We start from the raw sequence: 26,319 nt of genomic DNA, 5'->3' as shown, positions 1-26,319 counted from the left end.
GTAGCCTGCTGAATCTTCTCTGACCATATAGCTGGGGAGCTGACTGGGTAGATCGTCATTAATCTATTTGATATTATCATGGAGCATCCCAGTCAGTGTACAGTTCTGGGCTTGGAAACAGCATTTTGAAGTAAATCCCTTGTGGGAGGTCTCTGCTAATCAACTGAGGCACATGAGGCGAGACAAAGGGCGCTATACCTGTGAAAATGTGAGAGATGTCTCATAGATGCTTCCTGCTTATTGTGCACCTCTCAGCCAGGCAGTTCTGCCTGCACACTCCAGACGGCTTCCACAGAGATATTTCTGTCTAATTTGTCAAGAGAGAGGCAAGTAATAATGATGCTTCTTTACTGAGAATTGCTTCTGCAGATGCTCACTCTTGGGAATATGGCTTAGCACAGCCTGTAGAAATACCTGTAGCAGATCCCAGCGGATCAGAGGCTTGATTCATTAATATTTATAAAGCATGTAGAGCTCCTTCAAGGGAAGGTGCTAAAAGTGCCTTGTGTTATTTTTAAACCCCAGTTAATGCAGTGCTTTTGGGCACTGCACATCACAAAACCCGCTCCTTCAGAGCTTATGCATCCAAAGTGCAAAGCTTGTAACATGCAGAGTTTAACAGCTCTGAAAGTGCTAGTAGTGTAAGGAAAAGTGTTAGACGTGCAGGCACCCAGTCTGCAAATGACTCCAGCTGAGTGGAAGTCGGTGGAGTTCTGCACAAGTGTTGCGGCCTGCTCAGACATGTCACTTGGGGGATGTCTACACTGCAATTAAAAACCTGTGGCTGGCTGTGCCAGCTGATTTGGTCTTGTGGGATTCAGGCTAAGCGGCTGTTTAATGGTGTTGTTGACATTTGGGATTGGGCTGAACCTGGGCTCTAGGACCCTGTGAGGTGGGGAGAGTCCCTGAGCTTGGGCTGCAGCTTGAGCCCAAACATCTACACTGCAATTAAACAGCCCCTTCGCCCATGCCCCGCAAGCCCAAGTCAGCTGGCAGGTTTGTGGCCTTAGAGGAAGCCCTTCGATTTTTTCTTTTCTCTTTGATTTATACTCATCCCTACTTCCCTCTTTCCCCCATTATTTACAAACCAAACGAAGGAAATTAAAACACCAAAATATATATTAATATAACATTAATGTTATGATTTTAAATACTCAGAAGTCCAGAAACAGCCAGTTAAAAGTCTCCTACTAATGTTTGCCTTGCCTCACTTTACATACGTCATATTTTCTTTTTTTTTTTCAAATGTGTGCCTTTAATACATTCTCATTTATTGCATTTCTCTAGGTGGTACTGGTATTGCACCTATCGCTGTAGTTTCTGAGCACCTCACAATTTTTAGTGCATTTATCCTGTGAGGTAGAGTTGCTATTAATCCCCATTTTACAGCTGGGAACTGAAAGGCTAAATGACTTGCCCAAGGTCACACAGGAAGCCTGTGAAGAGCAAAAAATGTAACTCTGGTCTCTTATGTCCAAGGCTAGTGCCCTAACCACCGGACCACTCTTCCTCTTCCATCTTCCTTTGGGATTGCTGAAGACCTTTTGTTAGTATTAGTCCTTGTGCATTTGTTCTATTCAGCAGACTGCCTACAGGAGCATTGGGAAAGCTTACACCAGGATGGGAGCTGTGATGTCATTTATAAGGGTACTTCAAGGCTTCCCACCTGAAACTTCTTTCTCACTGGTCAGTGAGAAAGAGGTCAGAGCCAGGAACCCGACCCTCCATCTTTTTGTATTTAAATGGTTTCGTTTGAATATGCTTATATGGATAAATATATGGGGCTAGAGCACAGGGCCAAATTCTCAGGGATTTTCAAAAGTGCACTGCATTGGGTAACTCTCCTGCCACTGAAGCTAAAAGTAAAAGTCGAGTTGACTTCAATGGGAGCTGAGTTGGGCCAACAAGGAGCGCTTTTGTAAATCCCACCTTTGTAAGTGCTCACACACAGCTGGGGCAGATTTTCCAAAGGGCTCAGCACACAACAGCTCCCAATGTGACATATCTCACCTGAGTGACAAGAGTTCACAACCAGTGTGCTGAATTCTTTTGAAAATCTGGCCCATGATGTAACAGTACAAATTACCATATTTATACACAATTACAGTATCTGAAGATTCAGCTATAAGCAAATAAAGTTTTCTTAAGATTATCAGAGAAAAAGGTTATGCCTATTATAATTTGAAAAAAAACCCATTATATTTACAGTATACTCATAGTGATGGTTTCAAAGTATGTCCGTTGTTAGCAAGGGTAGGAGACAATTTATATCAAACGGGTAGCAGATTAGATAACAACTTCACAAATATTTCGCAGGTGTACAGATCGCATGTTGCTCATGTTGGTTCTTGCTCACATGCTCGCGGTCTAACTAACCGATCACCATAGTTGGGGTCAGGAAGGAACTGTCCTCCAGGTCAGATTGGCAGTGACCTTGGTTTTTGTTTTTTGTTTTTTTGCCTTTCTGTGCAGCATGGAATGCAGGTCACTTGCCAGGATTATCTGGGTATATGGCCTTAAACTCAGTGGGTATGACTACATTGCAAAAAAAACCCTGCAGCAGCAAGGCTCAGAGGTCAATTGACTTGGGCTTGCTTGCATGGCTTGTGGTACAGGGCTATACATAGCAGGGTAGACGTTCCCACTTGGGTGGTAGCCCGGGCTCTGAAACCCAGACCCCCGGGCTCCTGCCTGAGCTGGAACATCAACACTGCTACTTTTAGCTCCATAGTGCAAGCCCAAGTCAATTGACCTTGGCTCTGAGACACGCTGCTGTGGGATTATTTTGGCAATGTAGACATTGCCTGTGACTCAATCTTATAGTGTGCTCAAGCAATGCTCATTTCTAGGTATTTTCCTTGAAAGTCTTCTCTATATTGTTTAAGATAGTACGGCGATCCCAGAATGCTACAAAAACACAAAAGCTGAGCACTATCGATAGCAGAGCAAAGCACTGAGCTAATGCTAGAGTTCAATACCATTTTGTTCAAGGCAGAATTTCATAGTCCGTTGGTCTCTGAGTCCATTGTCTATTTGCTCAGCTGGTTTTGCATTGTCCTCTAATCTTTTTCAAAAGGCAATTTTGCAGATTTTAATTTCAGAAAATACCTTGATATTTCACTTTAAATTTAGCTGTGAGTAAAGGGCTACATCAGCTCCTTCCTCCATAAACTCTTGTTTGAGCTGCGTAACAGCCTCTGCCTGCTCTGGGTCATGGGGCTGGTGCAGGAGGGGTGACAAGACACAGCAGGAGCTGAGGGTGAAAAACTCCACCTCAGAGCAAGGTTAGAGGAAAAGCAGGGGGGTATTGACTAGGGGTAGGGGGTGGTATTACCTCTGTATACAGCATTACTGAGACCATGGCTAGAATACTGTGTCCAGTTCTGGTGTCAAGTACTAGGGGGTAGCCGTGTTAGTCTGTATCCACAAAAACAACGAGGAGTCCGGTGACACCTTAAAGACTAACCGATTTATTTGGGCATAAGCTTTCGTAGGTAAAAAAACCCACTGTTAGTCTTTAAGGTGTCACCGGACTCCACGTCAATTCTAGTGTCTACGTTTTAATCAAAATAATATTCCAAAGAATCAACACAAGGTCAGCACCTTGATCCAGGTATGAATTTGGGGTCAGTCCCAGAGGCCCCCCCCCCCTTCTTTAATCAGTTCCTAGGCCTTCCTCTTCCCTCAGGGAGATATGGAGAGGCCTTTCATTTACTGGGATTTCAAATATTTTGTATGCTCAGAGGGGGAAAAGAATTCATACAGGCCCTGATTCAACAAAGCACTTCCTCTGCCCTCTGGGTAGGCAGTGGTTCTGAGGTTTGGGACTCAGCTCCTCCCAGGCCTAGACTCCTTCCACTGGAGACATACACCTTGTCCTAGTGTATGGTGGGAGTAGAGTGCAAGAATCAAAATTGTGGCTGATGCTTGCGCAAATGTAAGAAGTGGGGAGGCGGACTCCTGGCATTTGGATGGATCTAATCACAATCTAACCTAATCTCTTGTGTCTGAATAACAAAAAAGCTGTAAAATGCCAAAGACAATCTACATTTCCCCTCTGTCACCAACCAACTGCAGGGCCTACATCTGTGCAGGGCAGTGACGCTCATTTGTGTAGTGCAATGCTCAAGCTATGCACTGACTCCTTAGGGGGATACATACTCAGTATTTAACAACCCCCCAATTGACGCTGTCTAGGACTGGCACTACATTTGTCATCAAGTTCAGTGCCTTTAGTCAATGCCTTTTCAGCACTGCCCAAGTGAGGCTGTATTCTGTATCCAACTGAAAGTGGAAATGCTTTTGTATCATTGCTAGTCTCTATCACTCTAATTTTAGGGCTAGATTCTGTTCTTGCCTGCGTGCCCGCACATGGCTTTCACTGAACTCAACAGGAGCTGCAAGCACATACCTGGGATTTTCTCCTACTGCTACTGGAAGAAAATTATAAGCTTATTGCTGGTAAAGTTTGCAGATGACACAACTAATGGTGGTGTGGTAAGTAGTGATAAGCACAGGCCAGTTCTACAGGGCAATCTGGATTGCTTGATATACTGGACTCACTTGAACAACTATCTGTTTTAATACAGATAAATGCAAAGTCTCACATCTAGGAACTTAGAATGTAGGTCACACTGCTTGGATGGAGGATCCTGGAATGCCATGATTCAGAAAAAGATGTAGGGGTCATGTTGGATAATCAACTGAATATGTGTTTGCAACGCGATGTGGTAGCTAAGAGAACAATGCAATCCTTGATGTATAAGAGGGGGACTATCAACTAGAAGTGGCACGGTGTTATTACTACTCTGTACAGGATTAATGAGGCTATTACTGGAATGCTGTGTCCAGTTCTGGTGTCCACACTTTAAAAGGGATGTTGACATATTGAACAGGGTTCAGGACAGAGCTGCAAGTAAGATTAGAGGTCTGGAAAACCTGCTTTATGGTGAGACACTAAAGAGTCTCAATGTACTTAGCTTAACAAAGAAAAACGAATGAGGTGGCTAGATCACACTCTGTACGTACCTACCTGGATAAAAGGTTTCCGATAGTAGAGATAAATCTTTTATCTAGCAGACAAAAGCATAACAAGATCCAGTGGGTGGAAGCTGAAGTTAGACAAGTTCAGACTAGAAATAAGACACACATTTTTTACCCTGAGAGTAATTAACCATTGGTATAAAATAAATCGGTTAGTCTTTAAGGTGCCACTGGACTCCTTGTTGTTTTTGTGGATACAGACTAACACGGCTACCCCCTGATACTTGTAACCATTGGCATAGTTTTCTTAGGGATGTGGTATATTCTCCATCACTGGTATTCTTTAAATCAAGAATGGATGTCTTTCTAAAAGAGAGATGCTCTAGCTCAACCAGGAGTTATGAGCTTGATGGGGGAATCATGTGGTTAAATTCTGTATATTATGTAGGATGTCTGACTAGATGATCAGAATGGCCCCTGCGAGGGTTAAAATCTATGGCTATGAATATATTGAAATCAATGGCAAAACTCCTATTGACTTCAAACAGGTGCAGGATGGGGCCCTTTTTGAGTCACAGCAGAAGAATGGGACTGACTCAGATTTCATCCTACCATGCAGAACACATTCATAGCATAAACAATATAGCTATACTTTTACAAGGTAAGTGGTAGAAGCCCCATTAGTTTTAGTCAATTAAAATGAGACTGGACAAAGCACTTGAGAATCTAGTGTAGGGTGCAATCCTGCACTGACATAGGGACGGACCAGATGACAAATAGGTCTTTCAGCACTCATTTCTCCAGTGGCATACAATATGACTTTTATTGTATAATTTGTATAAATGCAACCTTCTTCGAGTTTGGCTTTCTGACCTAGTTTCATTGTGTTGCTTTTAAAGGAACAGAGATGGATGTTGTTTTCAAAGCAGTGTGAGCCTCTTAAAAAACAAAACAAAACAAAACCAAAAATCTTGTGATGTTATGGAAACCAACAGTTTTTGAATAATACTTCTATACTCTAGAACAATGAACTATGGAGCTTTTGAGATGCTGGGAAATCAACATGTTATGTATTTACTCTTTCTTACAAGTGAAATCAATGGCAAAAAATGTTTTGGTAACGAATGGTAAGTTATTTATGGCTTTTTTGAAGAAGAAATAACAATGTGCCTTGCCTGAATGGTTAGTACAAATAGCCTACAATAAAAGATTGTGAGTCACACAGAGATTTTGAATTATTAATGTTCTAGGGTTCTCAGTCTTTAAGAGCTTGTACTATTTTTTCCAGTTCCTTCCAGGCAAATGGAATGTGTATGTATGTATGTGTAAACCAATACATGCATCCATGTCAGGGCCGGCTCTAGGCACCAGCGTTCCAAGCATGTGCTTGGGGTGGCTCATTTCAAGGGGTGGCATTCCGTTTTTTTTTTTTTTTGCTTGGGGTGGAAAAAAACCTGGAGCTGGCCCTGATCCATGTGCATTTCCACAATCAGATACAATGGTAACTGCTGATTGAAACTGTCGTTAAATAAACTTTTGAAGTTCCTTTCCAAAGCATCTGTTTTTAAACAACCTGCAGCCATCCTTTCCCCAGAGGTCATTCAAGCATATCTGGTCTGCTCCAGCCCAGTAAATTTGCATTAGCTACATGCTATGTACTATTCTGCATACACCTTGCTTGCTTTGGGCATTTCCTAAAACTGATGCTCACAATGGGATTTTGATTCACTGATGTACTATATATTGTACTCTGTGTGTGTGTGTGTATTTCTGAGCTTTTGAGTGCTTGACTTGGCAGCCTTAATTTTTTAACAGTTTTTTGTAATATAACAAAACTGTTAAAAAATTAAGGCTGCCAAGCCAAGCACTCAAAAGCTCAGAAATGCAACCTTAATGCAGCCCTCTTATACATTATGATAGTCTTTAATTACATGATCACATACTATTTTTTTCACAGGACCCCTGCTTCATCCAGTGCACAGGATAGACAGTGCTCATTGATTTAGGTGCTATTCAGTGTTTGTTTATCCTCATCATTCAAATGTGTGGCCCCTGGCCTTATATAGGGTACACCATGCAAACCCTGAAGTGAACACAGAATTATTAATTTCCTTAATTCTGCCTATATGTCATTTATTTGGTTGTACCGTATGTATGCATTCAGGATAAAATTCACCCCTCTGTAGAGGGTCAGGACAAAGCCTATGCATCATACAAGTCCCACATAAGCCCTCCAAATGGGGCTGAAGTAGGATGTAAGTGGTGCATAGTCTTTACGCTGGCCTGCTGCATACAGGTAGATTTCATCAGGGCCGGCTCCAGGCACCAGCCAAGCAAGCTCATGCTTGGGGCTGCAGATTCTACAGGGCGGCATTCGGCCCAATCCTAGGGCGGCACGGCCGCTTTTTTTTTTGTTCGCCGATCTGGCCGCCCTGTAGGGGGCGGCAGCGCGGAGGAGGGGAGCGCCCTGCTGGGAGCGGGCTGTTCGCTCCGTCTGCCCCAGCCGGTGCCAGGTCTGTAGCAAGCCCGGCAGGGCAACCCGCGTCCTTCCCTCCCTGCTGACCAGAGCGGCGCGGAGCCCTCCCGGCAGGCGGCGCGGCGGTTGGAGCCACGTGGCGAGCGCCCCGCTGAAGCCCTGGCTGCCCCCCTTCTCTCTCTCCCCCCGCTCTCCCCTCCCCCTGCTAGCTGGGGTACATCTGCGGCGCAGGGAGGCCCCCCGCCCCCCGGCCCCCGCCCCCCCGCCGGGTTTTTTTTTTTCCTGCTTTGCCGCTCCGGCCGCGCTGCAGGTTTTTGTTGTTTGTTGCTTGGGGCGGCAAAAAAGCCAGAGCCAGCCCTGGATTTCATCCATATTATACAAGCTGTTTAAAAGACAGGGCTGATAGCACTGACTTTAGTTAGGATTGCCCAACACTTCCCTTTATCAGACCCTGTTTTCAGTTGCTTGTAACATTGCCAAACTTAAACCGTTTGGGACTGAAATTTTCCCTGCTGGCTGTCCACCACAGGGTGATTTTTTTCTGGGGGGGAAGTTTAAGCTAAAATGGTTCAGCTATTTGTGAGAATAGAGTTTAAAATTTAAAACTTTAAAAATTCTTACTACCATTTTTTTTTGAGACACTCTAGCACTACATGTTTTGGAGCATGAATTTGAAATTTGGCAGTGGGGTTGCCCTGGGATCAGTTATGTGTCTTTTCCTGTCCCTTTGAAAATTCACTCACATTTGGTCAAGTTGTAAGCCTCTGAAACATCTCAGTTCACACATGCTCAGTAGAGACTTGTTAGAGTTTGGCAGCTAAAATCTCCAGATTCTGTGCACACTGAGCATGCACCATCCCCTCATAGCTCTTACTTCTATTTAGACTGCACAATGCCATCGACCCAGAACAACTCAGCATGATCTATCCCAGGATTGCAGAGTCTGAACAGGACTTTCCCTGAATGGCTGTTCTTGGCTGTGGGGGAGGCAGGAGGGGGAGGAAGGTTACTGTTGCATCAGTCACCAGAACTAAGAATAGGGAGACTTTCTCCTGTGCTCTTATAGGTCCCTCTGCTGGGGCCCAGGCAATGAGGAGGGGGAGGAGTAGCAGGAACTTGCCTGGCTTGACTGCAGTAGGGCAGGAGAGAGAGTAGGTTGCCACCTGGCCAGCTTTTAACCAGCCTGACAGGTTATTCTTCTGCCTGGCCTGTGAAAAGATGTAATGTGCTCTTTTCTTCCACATTAGAGTGCTATATAATTCACACCCTTGTAGTCCACGCTGATGCTGTTAGGGTAAGATAGGAAAAAAGATCAAATAACTTCAAAATAAAAGGTGTAAAATGGTTCTCTAAAACATGTTCGTCACAATTAACTGTAGTTGATGCTCAGACACTTTTTGTTGGTGGGACTGTGTGTCCAGTAGCAATTTTTTCTGTGTCTCAGAGGTGGCAGCCCTAGGAGAGAGGGAAGAGACATAAGTTGGGGGCAGGGGCAGGAGCTGGTGAGGGTAATAGAAGCTTGGCAGAGAGAGAGTTTAATAGTAGGGGCCAGGAAGGGGAACAGGGAGAAGAGCAGGATGGGGGAGGGAAGGAGCAGAAGACAGGAGGTGGGGTAAATCGAAACATGATGGAGGGAGGGCAGAGCCAGGAGGACAGAAGAGTGGGGAGACATGGACAAGAACCAGGAGAAGGAGTAGAGAGCGGGGCTCTCAAGTGGGAACCAGGGGGATAGCAGCAGAGGAAAAGAGAAGAGCAGGAGCCAGTAGGGGAATAGGAGGAGAGGAAACAGGCTGGGGGCATGGAACAGAAGGATCTGTAGCCATTAGAGAATGCTCCCCTATAGAACCTGGAATTGAACCAGTTTTGTATCAACATTGTATCAACATTCCTTTGCTGTCTAGTAAATAGCTGTGAAACCCACTGGCAAAGTGTGTGTCTCCATTCAAGACCGGATGTTTTTCTAAAAGACACACTCTAGGAATTATTTTGGGGAAGTTCTATGGCCTGTAGTATGTAAGTGGTCAGACTAACTGATCACAATGGTCCCATCTAGCAGCAGGTCTGCATAGAGGAGAATAGTGTTGTATTGCTACCAGATACTCTATTAGTTCAAGTGGCAGAGGACTGTGCTGTGGATCTGAAGAGCCCAACACTTTTGATGATCCTTGTAGCGGTCAAGATGGTTCCACATGGTGGAATTATTGTTTTTTACATTTTTAAAAAACTTAGGAAATTATATTAAAAATCCTACATTAAAAGAACATTAAAGATGCAAAGTCAGGGACTCAAAAGTTAGGAAATTCCAGAATTAAGGTTGCCTGTGCATCCTAAATTCAGCCCCCTAGTGCATATGCATTATGATACAGCTTTAAAGATCAGATACTATTTTTTTTTCTAGAGAACTCCAATCTCATTCAGTGTACATGACGGACAGTGCTCATGAAATGATTAGCAATTTGATATTTCTGTTTATCCTTATTATTCAATATATGGCCCAGTCTGAATTTGTCTAGCGTCAACTTCCAGCAGTTTTTTTTAGAAGTCCCAGCCATGTGAAAGGTGGGGGGTTGTAGCGATGGAGTGCACCATCAACAGTGGCTGAGGGCAATCTACCTGTGGAGGACAGTTGTATGCAGAATGCCTCCAAAGCTGCTGCAGATGTGACGTCTTCTTTTAAAAGGTGTTGTGTACTTCTTTCAGCACCAGCCTCGGATTGCCAGGCAGTGCAGAAAGGTAGGTGTGTGTGTGTGTGTGTGAGGGGTGGGGTGGGCAGCCAGATGCTGGGTGTCTGCTGTGCAAAAGTGCCAGAGGAAGGAAAAGCTCTTTCCACCTTCTTTCCCTCCGCATCCATATGGCTGGATAAGAGAACCCAGAATAGGTCCCTAGGAATATATGAGAGTGTAATGTGTCCCCTCGGAAGAGGTTAGCATTAAAAAAAGGGATGGTTGCTTCCCAAGTGCCTTTCAAGTGTTTGTGTTTGTTGGTCTCCATACCCATCAGTGTGGGCTGAGTGGTACCTTGCTAATATTTTGAACACTGAAGTATGATGAAAATCTGCTTAAAATAAAATTGCAGGGAATTCATGACAGTCCTCCAGTCTCTTAGGAGACATGGATGAAGCAAATGGTTCAGTGCAAATAAAAATGAAATGGTCACGAAGGAGCTTTTCAGGCAGAAAATACATATTTCAAAGTATCAACTGAAAAATGTGCAAATGACCTTTTTTTTCCAGATACCACGTTTATATCAAATGATCTTTATACCACTTCCTCAGCCCCCACGTTGCTGTTCATCTTCATTTGCTGTTAGGCTTCATTTCAATTTTAAGGTTTTCAGGGTAGGGTTTTATTCTGTTTGTTTTTATAAACTTCCATACACATAGATGGAGTTGTATAAACAGTAATAATAACTCAGTAATGTGTCACCTGGTCTGAAATGTTTCAAAATTGCTATTTCAGGGGACAACAGGGTACTATATAAAGCATTTCATTCGGAAAGCCACCTTTGTGTGAAACCAGGTGGAAGTGACATTGTTTTACCATAGAAACAGAACCAGCTCTCAAACAGGAAGTCACTGCGTAGCAGTGCTGATGCCATTTTTGATTAGTCACTAATGTTTTCTGTAGGGATGATTTTTTCAAAATTTCTGCAAACGCATTACTTTGAACTGACCAACTGAAATTCCAGTTAGGGATGAGATGAAGCTATAAACACAAGAAGTGGGTGGGTGGGTACTGTAAGTGAAAAATTCTGTTTCCTTTCTACCTTTCAACACAGCATGTAGGCTGTCTGTCTCTGGAAACAGGACTTGGTGTACATTCTTTGTAAATAAACAGGATTGTACCAAAGAAATACACAATACCTGACACGTAACATCCATTTCTCCTCCTAATGGAAATAACCCAGCGAAGCACTGAATACTGGCTAATTGCTCAGTCCAAAAAGGGCCACCATAGCCAATAGTGAAACTTAATTGTGCTCAAAACCCCAGAGATCATTTAAAACTTTCGAAAGATGAGAGGATTGTTTGCTGGAAGTGGTCCAGAGTGCAGGTTTTCCTTTATTTTCATATAGGTAAAATGTACAGCGTTCAAAAAGCTGAAAGCCCTGGTTGCTCTTAGGGTATGCGGCTTGTTTTTCCGTGTAATTTAAAATTGGCCATGACATCTGTCCGACATTAGAGCAGGTGCTGGCAGTTAGTGGAGTTTCTCATGCAGTATGTGAGCTTGCTGTGTAGTCACCACAGCTGAGATAAGAGTCAGGATCTGGAGACAGCGGCAGCAGCTCCGCCATCTGAACCCAGTGAAAGCCTCCCTCTGACTAATGCAGCAGAAGCAGTACTCAGCTCACCGAAGTGACACTTCAGTTATTTTCAAACATTCAGGAGCTTGGATGTCACTGGAATTTTTCTCTGTGTTGGGAAACCCATACAAGGAAAGAGTTTAAGCAATCCCAGATTGTGAGATCTCTGGGGAGGGGCCATCTTTGCATTGTTGGGTTATACAGTGCCTAGCACAATGGTGCCCTGTTCCCTCGTTGGAGTCCCTAGGTGCTATCACAATAGACATAATGAATAACAATAGTATTATTTTCTTTTGGGAGGTGTTTCCTATATGTCTGCATAGAACACAGTGCGCTGGGTTCTGATCTAAAACAAATGAGTAATGGCCTTTTTTTTTGAGGATCACGCTACAAAAGCCAGGTTGGACTATGACCCATGGTCTGTTGATTTAACAAAGGACGAGGAGTGTGAGAAATGTTATGGGGGCACACTTGGTTCTTGCATACACACAAACAGTTTGCATCAAAGTTAGACAATTGGATGCAGGCAAGCGAGGGTAGAATTTGCTCCAAGTTATTGCAACTTCTGAAGAATTGACAGCGTATCCTGTAACTGGTATAAATGCAAAGTGATGATTTGCTGTGCATAGCTGCTCACCAGAGCCAGGGGTTGATTTCCAAAGCTGCTTTGTACATTAGGGTTTTTTTCAAACTACAAACAGGAACCATCAGTTATAAGACTCTGCTAAATCTGCTTTAATGTGGATCCTAAATGTCATGCAAAAGTTTATTTCTTATTTTCTTTTGCTGGGGTTGATCTTGCACGGTGCTGAGAACTCCTGCAAGGTGCTGAATGCAATGCAATGTAGCGATTAAGGGCACTCAGGCTTGCAGAAGTGCTGAATGACTTGACTTGCAGGATCTAACTCTTAAGAGAGACTTCTTTGTACAAATGCAATTGGATAGGTATGGAAATGTAACTATGTTCAGTATGAGTATTCTGTTAGCCAAATGAAACGGAAAAAAAAAATCAGGATACAGTATTCTTATACACTTCCTGTCCTAAACTCTTATGTATATTGCTAGGTGTGCTGTTAAGCAGCTGTCTTCACGTGTAAAGTGATCATGATGGTATGTGTATCAGGCTAAGTTTTTAAAGCATTTGGAATCTTTAGCGTTGAAAAATCTCTCTAGACATTGTTATAATGACCAGCTCCACTCCGATACTCATTCCTGGGAAGAGGGCATATGCACGTGTCTCACTCTTTTGTTGTGCAGGCTGTCAAGGTGTTGCCTTTTTTCCCACCCTGCATCTGATGGTTCTGTCTCTCTCTCTCTCACACACACTGGACTATACAATTAATGCCTTTAACATGGTAATCATAATATGAAGCAGCAACACAGGCACTCTGGCAACCAACACACGTGAAACCCCCTTTTATGTGAATGTCCTTGTACTGTCTCCTATGGTGAAATGTCAGTCTTTTAGGAGAGAAAGTGTTTTCAGCTGCTCACAGGGGGATTTTTAAAAGTGACCACAATTTCAGAGTTTCCATTGTATTCTCTCTCCTTCTTTATGAAAATGTATAATTTATTTAAAATTCTCCTTGTTTTCGTTGGAATGTAGTTAATTGACTTGGAATGAATATAATCTCTTGAAGAAAAACATGCTTACAGTGTAAATAGCCCCTTCTCAAAAGCTTTGCAAAAAGCAGATTATATGCAAATTCTTCAAATATTCTTTGGTGCCAAACGCTGTTGGATTCACATGGGCTGGTCAAGTCTCAGCATCAAAGCTTGATTTTTATTACTTGTTTATGTTAGCAACTGTCATATGGTTGTGGCAGTCCAATTATTAATAATGTTGGTAGAGCCATACGAGCCATTCATAACAATAGCAGAAACCACACAAAACTTGGCTGGTTTCAGGTTCAAAAATGGAAATGAAAATAGATGGCAAATAGTTTCAGGCAAAACTGTTTTGGGCCTATGAACCTTTCATGAAATCTTCAAGATTTGTGTGTGTGTGTGTGGTGGTGGTGGTGTTTTTTGTTTTGTTTTTTGCTATATGTGGATAAGCTTAAATTTTAGAAAATGGGTTTTGCGGATTCATAACTTCATAACTGTGGCTACCCAGTGTAAGTCACATGATTGGTCTCCTGGCTCCCTGACTGACTGTGGCTAACATTTTTATGATTTATGCAGCACCACTGTTGCACATATGTAACCACTGATGAATGTGTTGATAGGGTTCTTTCCCCCCTGGTGCTGATCCACAGAGGATATGAGTTGTAAGCGGTGCTAGCTGCAAGCCCTTGCCACTTTAGTTCAAGCTCTAGCGACTCATGTGATGGTTGTTATCTTGGCTGACATTGAACTGGGGACCACCAAATCAAAAATGCGTAAGTGGTGGCTTGGCGGGGATCTGAATTGCTGGAGGCCTTCAATGCTTAGAATGAGCTTCCTTTGAGTAGAAGAACTATATAACCCACTGTGAGTGTATGTTACTGGACGTCTTTGTGCTGTCCCTCACAGGATGTGAGGTCTTGCAGCCCCCCAGCTACACAGCTGTGTGTTGGCCAAGAGGCTGGTCATCACACATGCTTCCCCAACACTAAAGAAGATGTCTCAGAGTGCTTATGAGCTAAGCTAAACAATAATGGACAAAGGAAGAAAACGTAAGAAGATCATGACAATTGAATGGCTTGGCTTTTGCATGTATCTTGTTAGTTCCAGTTTTATTCTTTATTTCTTAAAAATTGTTTGATATACCATAACTGATTTTTTTTTTCAATTCTTTAAAATAACAGTGTCGTGTTTTAAAGTAGATGGCTAGTGGTGGGAGGCTTAGTGAAAGAAATGATTGAGAGGGACAGCCATAACACTTGTGGATGGATAGATGCTGTGTTTAGTTGAGTTCTGTAGTTTCCGTGTCCAAAAGCACACACCCAAACATGTTTTATGCACACACAGAATTATTGTTTTTGTGCAGTTAGGGAGTCAGGCAGGGAGTAGCTGGACAGAGATTTTTTTTGTTTTCTTTTGTTTTGCCTTTGGCAAAAAATCCAAAATCGCATTCATAGAACACTTGAGATTCTCATCTGAAAGATGCAGTGTACAATAAATGCAAGGGACTGGGCTATCTTATAGGCCTAGTAACATTTAGTTCTTCAATCTGGGTGTGATGGGTTGGACCCCCCCCACCCAGGATGCCACCTGATGTGCTGGGGTCTCACTGAGCTCACCCATTCCACCAACCTGGGCTTGCTCACCCTGTTTATGCTGTGCCAGGCCCTCAAGCCTTCACTAACACACACACACACAGGTAAGGCCACACTCAGCTGCAAACACAGACTGAAGTCAGCTCTGTATGAGAGGGTTCAGCTCGGAGATTCACCCAGCACTCACGTTCACACCTCCTTTGGGAGTAAACCCAATGTAATATTGTCTTGCACTGTATAGAAAGATCTGCACAGCGCAAGCTCATAAAAATTCGTCCTCTCCCTCAATGTTTAGAGATATATGCACAGCTTCATGCCCTCCCCTCCCCCGCAATAAGAATTGCACAAACTGGTTATGTTATAAACAAGAAATAAATTTATTAATGACAAAAGGTAAATTTTAAGTGATTATAAGGGATAGCAAACAGATCAAAGCAGATTCTACTAAATAAACAAAAACTGCAAACTGAGCTTAACACACTAGATAGGTAACATATACATTAGCAAATCCTCACCCTGAGTGATAAACAGGCTGGCAGACTCTTAAGGCTCAAGTTGCCTTGGCTTTCCCAGGTTTTCATACACAGGCTAAAAATCCCTCTAGCCTGGGACCATCACTTCCCACAGTTCAGTCTTTGTTCCTGAGGTCTTTCCAGGTGTGGTGTTGTAGGGAGAGTGAGGATCCCCCCCCATGATGTCATTTCCCCCTTTTATATCTTCTCCCCACTTGCTGGAAAGCTCTCTGGCTGTGACCTGGGTCAAACAGTTCCCATTGTGTAGTGCTATCTCTGAGAGGTTTCTATTGTACACAGTTCCTGGGGCAATCCTTGTGCTTGTGTGCATTTCCTCAATAAGCCATTAACATTGATTGATCTTTTTACTGTCTTACCTGAAAGGCGGCTTGTGGGTGTTTTCAACCTCAGGACATGTTTCCACAACACATACATAGCCAAACTTCATAACTTCACATACGACGATAGCACATACAATCCAACGAGATATTACTGTCTAGCAGATCAAGACTTTTAGAATGACACCTCACAAGGCATACTTTCTATAAGACATATCCTAATTACATGACAGTGGTGAATATTGGGATGTCAGGGTGTAACACTGGGTACCATCTTTTACTGCAAAAAATTTAATTCCAAAACAAACCATTTTTTGTCAAAAAAAAAAAAAATTCAGCCAAATAGATTTTGACCAGCTCTAGAAAGGATGACTCAATTAAAGTTTACCTGTTACGGAATCTTTGCATTCTGTCATCTCATTTAGGGTAATGATTGTTGAGACTTGATCTTTGGGGAATGTACCAATCACCCTAAGTTGAAAATTCTCCTTTATTTACTTGAAATGTTTCCTGTTCTTTCCTGTAGTTCCTTGGGGCCCGTATAGCTGCTCAGCACAGAAAAAGGAAGGTAGCTTACAAATACCTGGTGGGATTAGGAAGATTGGGGCGGAAGAGAGGCTGTTGTGGAGGCAACAGATTGCTTCCCTGAGGTAAACTCTTCCGTTTGCCACTCCCACAAAACTAGGGATCCCTTAGGGTCATTATAATGAATTGCACTGTTATTGGGGCAACTGGGGTCAGTGGAGTCAAGGGTTAGGTGTAGCCTGAGACTAGGATGACCAGATAGAAAATGTGAAAAATTGGGACAGGGGGTCGGGGGTAATAGGTGCCTATATAAGAAAAAGCTCCAAATATCAGGACTGTCCCTATAAAATCGGGACATCTGGTCACCCTACCTGGGACAGCCTTGGGGTGGATAGGGTGAAGTAGGAGATGGGAGTGGTTGGGAAGGTAACAGAGAGTTGAGAGACCTAGGAAGTGAGTGGGGAGCAGGTGTTTGATAGGTTGAGGGCAGTGGTGGAGCTTGGGGTTTTAGGGAATGGGATTAGAGGGAAGGATTTGATGAACAGAGAGAATGAGATAGTGGGGAGAGAGAGGATTGTTCGGGAGAGCCTGGGGCAGCAGGAGGGGAGTGCTTTGGGCATTATTGGAGCCTGATCTCGTGTCCCACTGTCCATCTCCTCCTCACCATTCTCTTTCAGCACCTTGGTGGTTGCATCTTCCCACTGGCTGGGATCTAGCAGAGGCAGTGGTGCCACTGGAAGAGAGGCAGCTTGGCTGCCTGCTCAGCAGGCCCCACACTGACCCATAGGTCTAGGAAGAGATAGGGCAGGGGAACCCAGGTGCCTCCCTGCAGCCTTGCTGAGTAACAGATTGTGACAGGGCTAGAGGGAAGGTGCAAATGCATGACTATCCCAGGAGATACCTGACACTTGGCAGCCCTCTGTGGGTCACTCCCAAAGAGATTTGTTTCTGTACCATAGCCCAGAACTAGGAGGGCTTTGCATAGGTTGAGGTTACATGAAAAAATTTCACTGAGCCATGTTAATGAACAGGAGTGTCATGATGTATAGAAAATCCACAGTGTGAAGTGTAAGAGACAGCACATATGTCTTAAAAGCAAAGGGGCATGAAGGCAAACTGCATAGTCACTTCCGTCTTCTTCTTTGACATCATTTTCTAGTTTGGCTTAGAAGGGTGTTTGAAGTGTTCAAATTGCTTTTCTTAAGCAGCACAGATTGACTGGCCCCTTCTGTAGTTCTCTTCCAACGAAGCTGGAGGATCCGCTCCTTGAAACCTGTAGGCTTCTGCCAGATACGGGCAACTGAACAGCTTGTGTTTCCAGAAAATCTTGGGAATACTGGAGCTTTCTTAAGGTGGATCTGAGCGCATGCAGAAGCCACAGTAGTGCCAACTCTCATGATTTTGTCATGAGATCCTTGATAATTATTGTTTTCCTTAAAGCCCCAGCTCCTGGAGTCAAGTGGATATGTGATGATATCAAGCCTTCATTCTTAAAGAAAAAGTAAGTTTCTAGCTCCTGTGGTTGTGCAGAAAGCTTCAAAATGTGATCCCAGTGCACCCTGAAAGCTCAAAAAGCAGAAGGCATATAAAGAGAACACCAAATCTGTTATTTTGACATAATCTCATGGTTTTAAAGCCAATTGCATGGTTTTTGGTGAGCCTGACTCATGGATTTTGAACATTTGGGGTTGGCAATACTTGGAGCTATTCCAACCTCATTTGATAGTCGCCATTCAATATCTATTTAAAACTCTAACAAATTTATCATTTAACTATGTTTTTTTTCTTTTGGGACCTGTGATGATTATGTGAATTAGAAATAACTTCAAGACACAAAGGTCTTCCTTTAACATTAACAAATTCACCTCCACCATGAAAACATTCACTATTTTTGATTAAAAGTGTAGGTATTTTAACTTGTTTTAATACATTCTTTTTCTAGATTGTAATTTCTTTTTCAGAATATACTTCTTTAAAAATGTAAATCAGATTAGAGTGTCTGTTTCAGGAGGACTCTAATACAGTCTTCAAGTAACACAACTTCAGTCTGAGAAGTCTGAGTTAAATTGGCCGTTTCCTTTTCAAAGTGCATATAATTTCTAGCCTAATAATTTCTAATCTAATTGATAGTTTATTATTAGGTACCTGTAATAAGACTGGAAAACAGCAGTATCTTGATTTGGCTTTCCTTTAATTAATGAGCTACTGACAATATGGCTAATGTATGCACTCAGCATAGGAAGGTTATAAGCTCCTGCTAAACCCTGGAATCTGTGCTTTTTGACGTGCTTAATGATTATTTTTTCACGTATGTTCATAACTTCAGGACTGGCACATTAGGAGAGAAAAATGAAGTGCTGAAAAGTTGCTAACAATGTATGGGAAAAATAACATAATCACGAGCACTGAAAGAAAATGTTGTGCTAAGTGGCCAAGAGCCAATCCAGGACACAATGAGAAGGGGACGCAGCCAAAAGGGAAAGAGAGAGAGGAGCTGACAATAGGGGTGTTAGTACAGCTAGAGCCAGACTTTAGTCCCACAGCAACAATGACAGACCACTTACAGCAAGTGTTTAAAATGCAAACATTAAGTATTAAAAAACCATCACTAAGGCCTGGTCTACACTAGGCTTTTATGTCGAATTTAGCGCCGTTATATCGAATTAACCCTGCACCCGTCCACACCACGAAGCTATTTAGATCGACATAGAGCTCTCTTTAAATCGATTTCTGTAATCCTCCCCAACGAGAGGAGTAGCGCTAAATTCGAAATGGCCATATCGAATTAGGCTAGGTGTGGATGGAAATCGACGCTAATAGCTCCGGGAGCTATCCCACAGTGCAACACTCTGTTGACGCTCTGGACAGCAGTCCGAGCTCGGATGCTCTAGACCAGCCACACCCCGGGAAAATTTGAATTCCTTTTCCTGTCTGGGCAGTTTGAATCTCAGTTCCTGTTTGGACATCTTGGTGAGCTCAGCAGCAGTGGCAACGATGCAGAGCTCTCCAGCAGAGGTGACCGTGCAATCCCAGAATAGAAAGAGGGCCCCAGCATGGACTGATCGGGAAGTCTTGGATCTCATCGCTGTGTGGGGCGATGAGTCCGTGCTTTCCGAGCTGCGCTCCAAAAGAAGGAATGCTAAGATCTACGAGAAGATCTCTAAAGCCATGGCAGAGAGAGGCTACAGCCGGGATGCAACGCAGTGCCGCGTGAAAATCAAGGAGCTGAGACAAGGCTACCAAAAAACCAAAGAGGCAAACGGACGCTCCGGATCCCAGCCCCACACATCCCGTTTCTACCAGGCACTGCATTCCATCCTGGGTGCGGCCGCCACCACTACCCCACCCGTGACCGTGGACTCTGAGGATGGGATATTGTCCGCGGCCGGTTCCTCGTCGGACATGTTAGCGGACGGGGAAGATGAAGAAGGAGATGAGGAGGACGAGGCAGTCGACAGCGCTGGCACCGCTGATTTCCCCGACAGCCAGGAGCTCTTCATCACCCTTACCGAGATCCCGTACCAACCGTCCCCATCCCTTACCCCGGACACAGAATCAGGGGAAGGATCAAGCAGTAAGTGCTGTAAACATGTAAACATTTATTTTTAACAGAACGAGAATATTCATAATATTAACAATGTGTTTTTACCAAAGTGCTTTAAACAAGTAAAAAATTATCTGCTACAAAACTGGAATATTTACAATGCTAACAAAGGGTTTCTCATGATTTCTCTGCCTTAGGCTCTTCACAATTTAGTCCCAAGTATTTTAAAGAAATTTTTACAATGTCCGGTTATTCATGATTATGCAGCCCAAGACGCTCCACTCTTTAGTCCCAGTGCACCTAGGCGAAAATCCGGTCAATATGGCCGGGGATTGATGAGAAATCCTCATAGGAGAACTCCTCGTAGGTCTCATGGAGGTAGATTTCCAGCCTGTTTATCAGGTTCCTGGGTAGGGCGATCTTACTGGGCCCTCCGTGGTAGCACACGTGTCCCCGGCACGCCACAATCAAGTACTCCGGGATCATCGCACGGCAGAGCATGGCAGCATACGGCCCTGGTTTCTGCATGCTTTCCCTAAGCATGCGTTCCTTCTGGCTGTCTGAGATCCTCAGGAGGGTGATATCGCTCATGACGCCCTGCTTTGAATTAGGGAGGGGAATGTTAGTATTGGGACTGCTTTACAGCCACGCGGTGGAGGGAGAGGGGCAGCATACAGGGATCTTTCCCTGGGACAGCCGCGAGGGGGTGGGACAGGGGCAGAGTTGATGCTGTCCTGATTGCTGGCAGCAGAGACTGGCATTGCTTTCAATGTGAAAGGAGGCCAGTGCTACTAATAGAGTTTTAAGCAGCCACAAGTCTACGGCTTACCATGATTGCCCGCTACAGAAGTTCAGGTCTCCAGCCACGCTTCTCAGATCACTCCAAGACCACCGCAAGTCCACAGGCACTGAAGGCTAGGGCCGAAAATTCGACCTTGTCCTGAGTGCGCATGTGAGAGGTGCAGTGCATGGTCTTGTTCACAGAGAAAGACTAGGTTCTTTGTGTACAATTTCATTTATCTGTCTCAGGAATTCACTCCCTTTTTACAATTCACACAGACACATCTGCGACTGTCTCCCAACCCAGCCTGTCAGCACACTCCCAGAGGCTAGCGCAGATTAGGCGGAGGAAGAAGAAGACGCGTGAAGACATGTTCTCAGAACTAATGGGCTGCTCCCGAGCCCAGGCAGCCCAGCAGACACAGTGGAGGGAGAACTTGTCACAAATGCACCGAGCAGTCATGGAACGGGAGGAGAGGTGGCGTCAGGAGGACCAACAGGCTACTGAAAAGCTGCTTGGACTAATGAGGGAGCAAACGGACACGCTCCGGCGCCTTGTGGATGTTCTGCAAGACCGGAGGCAGGAGGACAGAGCCCCGCTGCAGTCTATCTCTAACCGCCCTCACCCGCCACCAAGTCCCACACCACCCTCACCCAAAGTCCAAAGAAGGAGGGGCGGCAAGGGCCGTTAAAACTTTCAGTCAACCCCTGCAGACTGCTCTAGCACTAGAAGGCTCTCATTCCCCAAAGTTTGATAAGTCCTTTCCTACCCACCTCACACAAGCCCCCGTCCAAGTTTCACCCCCCACGTTTCATGTGTGGTTCACAATAAAATGTTTGTTTCTGTTCATTACTGTTTCCATCATGTTCTTTTGGAGGAGAGTCTGTCTGAAGGGGGGGAAGGGGCTTGGTAATTGGACAGGACAGTCACCTTTAGCAGGGTACAGAGGCGGGGTCAGGTCCAGCATCAGGACACATACACAGTGCAGTCACTGGTTACTCTGGTCAGTCTTGGAGGTGGTTTTCATGTTCTGGGGGGGGGGGGTTGCTCTGTGACTTTGTGGCGGGGGGGGGCAGTTACAGATCTTATGCAGCGGTCCTTATCCTGGCTCACAGATCCACGCAGCAGGGGATCTGTAACCCTACCCCCCCTGCCAGAAAGTCACATAGCCGACACATACACGCAGTCCCCCCCAGGAGTGCTGGCAGGCTCCATTGAAATAACCAGTGCACCAGTGCGGAGCCTGTCATTCCAGGAGTTTAGAAGCATCATTTGCATCAGAACACTAAACCCGCCCCCCCGCCACAGTCTGCGTCCCCGGTTTAAAACATTCCCGCGAAAACAGCAATACAGACAACGGTGTTCATTAACAAAATAGAACTGATTTTATTTTTTGGGAAGGGGAAGGGGGTGAAGGGGGTATGTAACTGGAGAGGATAGTCAACATGAACTGGGTAAAGAAACGGGGGCAGGTTCAGCTTTTCTATCCACAAACTTAAAAGTCACAGGTTACCCTGCTCACTCTGGAACCTAGCTTTCAGAGCCTCCCGGATGCACAGCGTGTCCCGCTGGGCTCTTCTAATTGCCCGGCTGTCTGGCTGGACGTAATCAGCAGCCAGGCTATTTGCCTCTACCTCCCACCCTGCCATAAAGGTCTCCCCCTTGCTCTCACAGAGATTGTGGAGCACACAGCAAGCTGCTATAACAATGGGGATATTGGTTTTGCTGAGATCACAGCGAGTCAGTAAGCTTCTCCATCTCCCTTTGAGACGGCCAAAAGCACACTCCACCACCATTCTGCACTTGCTCAGCCGGTAGTTGAACAGTTCTTTTTCTCTGTCCAGGGCGCCAGTATAGGGCTTCATGAGCCAGGGCATTAGCGGGTAGGCTGGGTCCCCGAGGATGACTGTAGGCATCTCCACATCCACCCACCGCAGTTTGGGAATCCCATCGCGGCAAAGCCATCTATGATGACCTGCGCGTTTCCCAGGGTCACTACCTTTGAGAGCAGTACCTTCACGATTGCGTTGGCTACTTGCATCACAACAACCCCCACGGTAGATTTGCCCACACCAAAGTGGTTCACGACTGACCGGTAGCTGTCCGGCGTTGCAAGCTTCCAGAGGGCTATGGCCACTCACTTCTGGACAGTCAGGGCTGCTCGCATCCGGGTGTCATTGCACTTCAGGGCAGGGGACAGCAACTCACAAAGTTCGAGGAAAGTCCCCTTCCGCATGCGAAAGTTTCGCAGCCACTGGGATTCATCCCAGACCTGAAGCACTATGCGGTCCCACCAGTCCGTGCTTGTTTCCCGGGCCCAGAATCGCCGTTCCACAATATCCACATGACCCATTGCCACCATGATGTCCTGGGCGCTGGGGCTCGTGGTTTCTGACAGCTCTGTGCTACTCTCCGACTTCAGGCCATCACGGCGGTGTCGTAGCCTCTTCGCCTGATTACTCTGCATCTGCCTCAGGGAAAGGTGTATGATAAGCTGCGAGGTGTTGAGAACGGCCACAACTGCAGCGATGGTCGCAGTGTGATCCATGATCGCAGTGCTGTGGCGTCCGCGCTGTCACTGACCAGAAAAGTGCGCGAACTGATTTCCCGCCGGCGCTTTCATGGAGGGAGGGAGGGCGTTAGTGACGGACGGATGACGACACATTTTTTTACCCAGAAGGCATTGGCGGCTCGACCCAGAATTCCGATGGGCAGCGGGGACTGCGGGAACTGTGGGATAGCTGCCCACAGTGCACCGCTTCCAATATCGACGCTCGCCTCGTTAGTGTGGACTCACAAAGTCGAATTACTCTCCTTAGTGTGGACACACACGTTCGACTTTGCAATATCGATTCCACATATTCGATTTAAGTAAAATCGAACTACCCTCGTAGTGTAGACATACCCTAAGGTATTTGCCTAGCTCACACCACAGTATGGATCCTTTTTAGTCCTAGCATTTTAGTGAGCATTCCACCTGGTCTTTCTTCCCTCCTTCCCTTTCAGGCATCAGATTTGTTGAACTGTAGCTAGGGAAGGTTATTACCCTCTTGTGGTCAAGCTGAGGAACTGAACCAGCATTCGGTAGCATCAACTTTGAGACCATCGAACCAAACAGAAGCGAAACTGATGATTTGTATTTTTAGAACAACAGAGCTGGTGCAATATTGCAAAACCAGGGTTGATGAGCTTTTGTTTGGCTTCCAAATGGCTGTTCAGCTTGATCACGTTTGCCTCACTTAGTATCCACATGAATGGTTTTTGCTATTTTGTTCTTCATACAGATGCCCACATGCAGATGTGAACAAGGGCATTTGTGCATGGAATATACATTTGCTATTCATTATCCACCATGCCTTATTTTCCTGTGTAACAAATTCCCTTCTCCAACCAGAAAGCTGAACCAGCACCACAGCGTATGACTTATGTAACCCAGGCACTCAACACAAATAACAAACAGCAAATAATCACAGCAAACAGTTTGTGAACAGCCCACAGCTGTTCTATCTCTGCCACTGGATGAATACCTAGGAATAATGAATATATTCTCAGAAATCAGAATGAGTTTTCAAATACTACATGAAGAGGGAAAAAGATTACATTTACTGGATAATTGATTTGCAACAAATAATTCCACTAGTTCTAATAATATTGATTCTCCTTAAGACAAGAATTCTACCTTTAGTTATTAAGATAATATCCCAGTACAATGGAACTACCTACAATATGCTATTCAGTTTGCATTTTTCTAGGCTGACACTTGGTATAGAAAACAAGGTACATCCAGACACATATTGGGCAGCATCTTCTCATCCAGCTGAGCTGTGCTAAACACAGGTCCAGAGTGGGAAACGCAAAGTAGACTGTATGCCACTTTTGGTGTTCCTCAGTTCTGGAGTCACTAAGAGTCTGTTTTGCTCTTGGCACAAATTACTGCAGCCTCCAGGCTGCTCAGAGCCCCGCGGGGTCCAGAACATAGTGCCTTCAAGCTCTCCTCCCTATGCTGGGGGCTTCATGGTCTGGTGGCATAGAGTTACTAGTCAGCCTCTGCCTCCCCTTGGGTTCTCCCTTTCACAGCAGAATCCATGCAGAGCCAGCTAAAACTGGATTATGGCACCTTTAGGGAGCCACTGTGCATTGCAAGGGGTCACAGTAGGATGAAGGATCTGGGCCACTGCTTAAAATGGGAAGCCAAAGCTGGGAAAGCAGTTATCCAAAAAGAGCCCTAGAGGTGATACTGGGCGGCACTAGAAGAAAATGGTTTGTACGGAAATTTTCAACCTTCACGTGGCATATGTGCCCAGCACTATCTAATGTGTTAGCAATAACAGAATCATTATTAATCATTGAAGGGCTTTTAGTATGAAGACTTGGGAGAGAGGCTAATTATTATTCTTTATTATTATTAGTTGTGATCGTTATTTTTATTAATTACTATCATTATTATGTATTAGAGTTGTGGTAGCACACAGAGACCTTAGATATACTCTTGCTATACTAGGCACTGCACATACACATAGGAAGACACAATCCGCCAAACCAGATTTTGTAGTCATTATGCAAGCAGAGCTTTCCTTAGCTCTCCCCCCGGGAATAGAACTTGGCATGCATCAGAGCTGTACCTGCTACAGTACACAATCATCTAGGTACAGAAAGTGAAGATTAAGTATCTTGCAAAAATAGCATGGGATCTTTAATTATCAGGAATAGTCAGGGCCTCACTTTTATGTCTTGTTAGACAGATAATCTCTCTGGCACTCGAAGGGCCTCCTGGCACCATTCTAGAGAACAGGTTCAGTACGGACTGAGAGGGAAGAAAGTCATAGTCTGAATTGCCAAAACAACTTCTTGCAGCAGCTTGGGCATTACTTGGATGACTCCCATTCACATATTGACCAGATTATTAACTTATGAGGGCTGGTAAAATCCCACCTCAAAATAATACGGCTGCATGCAATGAGTGGCAGGTTTGGAAGCTGTCCTGGCGCATCTAGCTCAAGTGCCATCTAGAGGAAATCCCTCCGCTGTGATATGCTGGTGGCTGCCAAATTCAGGGAAATGTTAGCAGCAATATTTGTGAAAAGAAAAGAAAAAAGAATTCATTATGCCTTCCTGAATCACCATGCCCTGATTTAGCAAAGCACTTAAGCATGTATTTACAGCTAAGCATGTGTGTGATGAAGCAGAGAAACCCCCCACCAGCACAGAAGGGGTTAAAGATAACCCAGCCAGCCAAGGCAGCAAGCACCATCTCCCTGTCCAGAGGAGACAGAGGAGGAGGCCTAGGAGCACCCGGCCTAAGGCGGGACCGGGTGACTGAAGCACAGAGACCTTGTGGGGTACTGGCCCCACCAAACACAGAGCTGCCCCTCCCAGAGGAACCTGGAACTGCAAGAGGACGCCACCCCAGGTCCACTATTAGAGACAAGCCACCACTGCAACTTGGACTATAGGGGCCATGCCCCAAACGGAAGGGACAGCAATAGGAAGTAGCCCAGGGCAGTGGATTTAGACTCCCTGCTGTGAGGTCCTCTACTCAGGAGTTGACTTACACAGCGCCCTGAGCTAGGATCCGGTGTAGTGGGTGGCCTGGGTTCCCCTATCTCCTCCTCAGCCTTAAAGACTGAAGCACCTCAATCAAGCAAGGAGCCAGAAATC

Source organism: Terrapene carolina, unplaced genomic scaffold (genome assembly GCF_002925995.2).
Source record: "Terrapene carolina triunguis isolate 2854851 unplaced genomic scaffold, T_m_triunguis-2.0 Scaffold30, whole genome shotgun sequence".
NCBI classification, from domain to species: domain Eukaryota; kingdom Metazoa; phylum Chordata; order Testudines; family Emydidae; genus Terrapene; species Terrapene triunguis.
The sequence above is the reverse complement of the archived record's forward strand: the minus strand, read 5'-3'. Positions refer to the sequence as shown.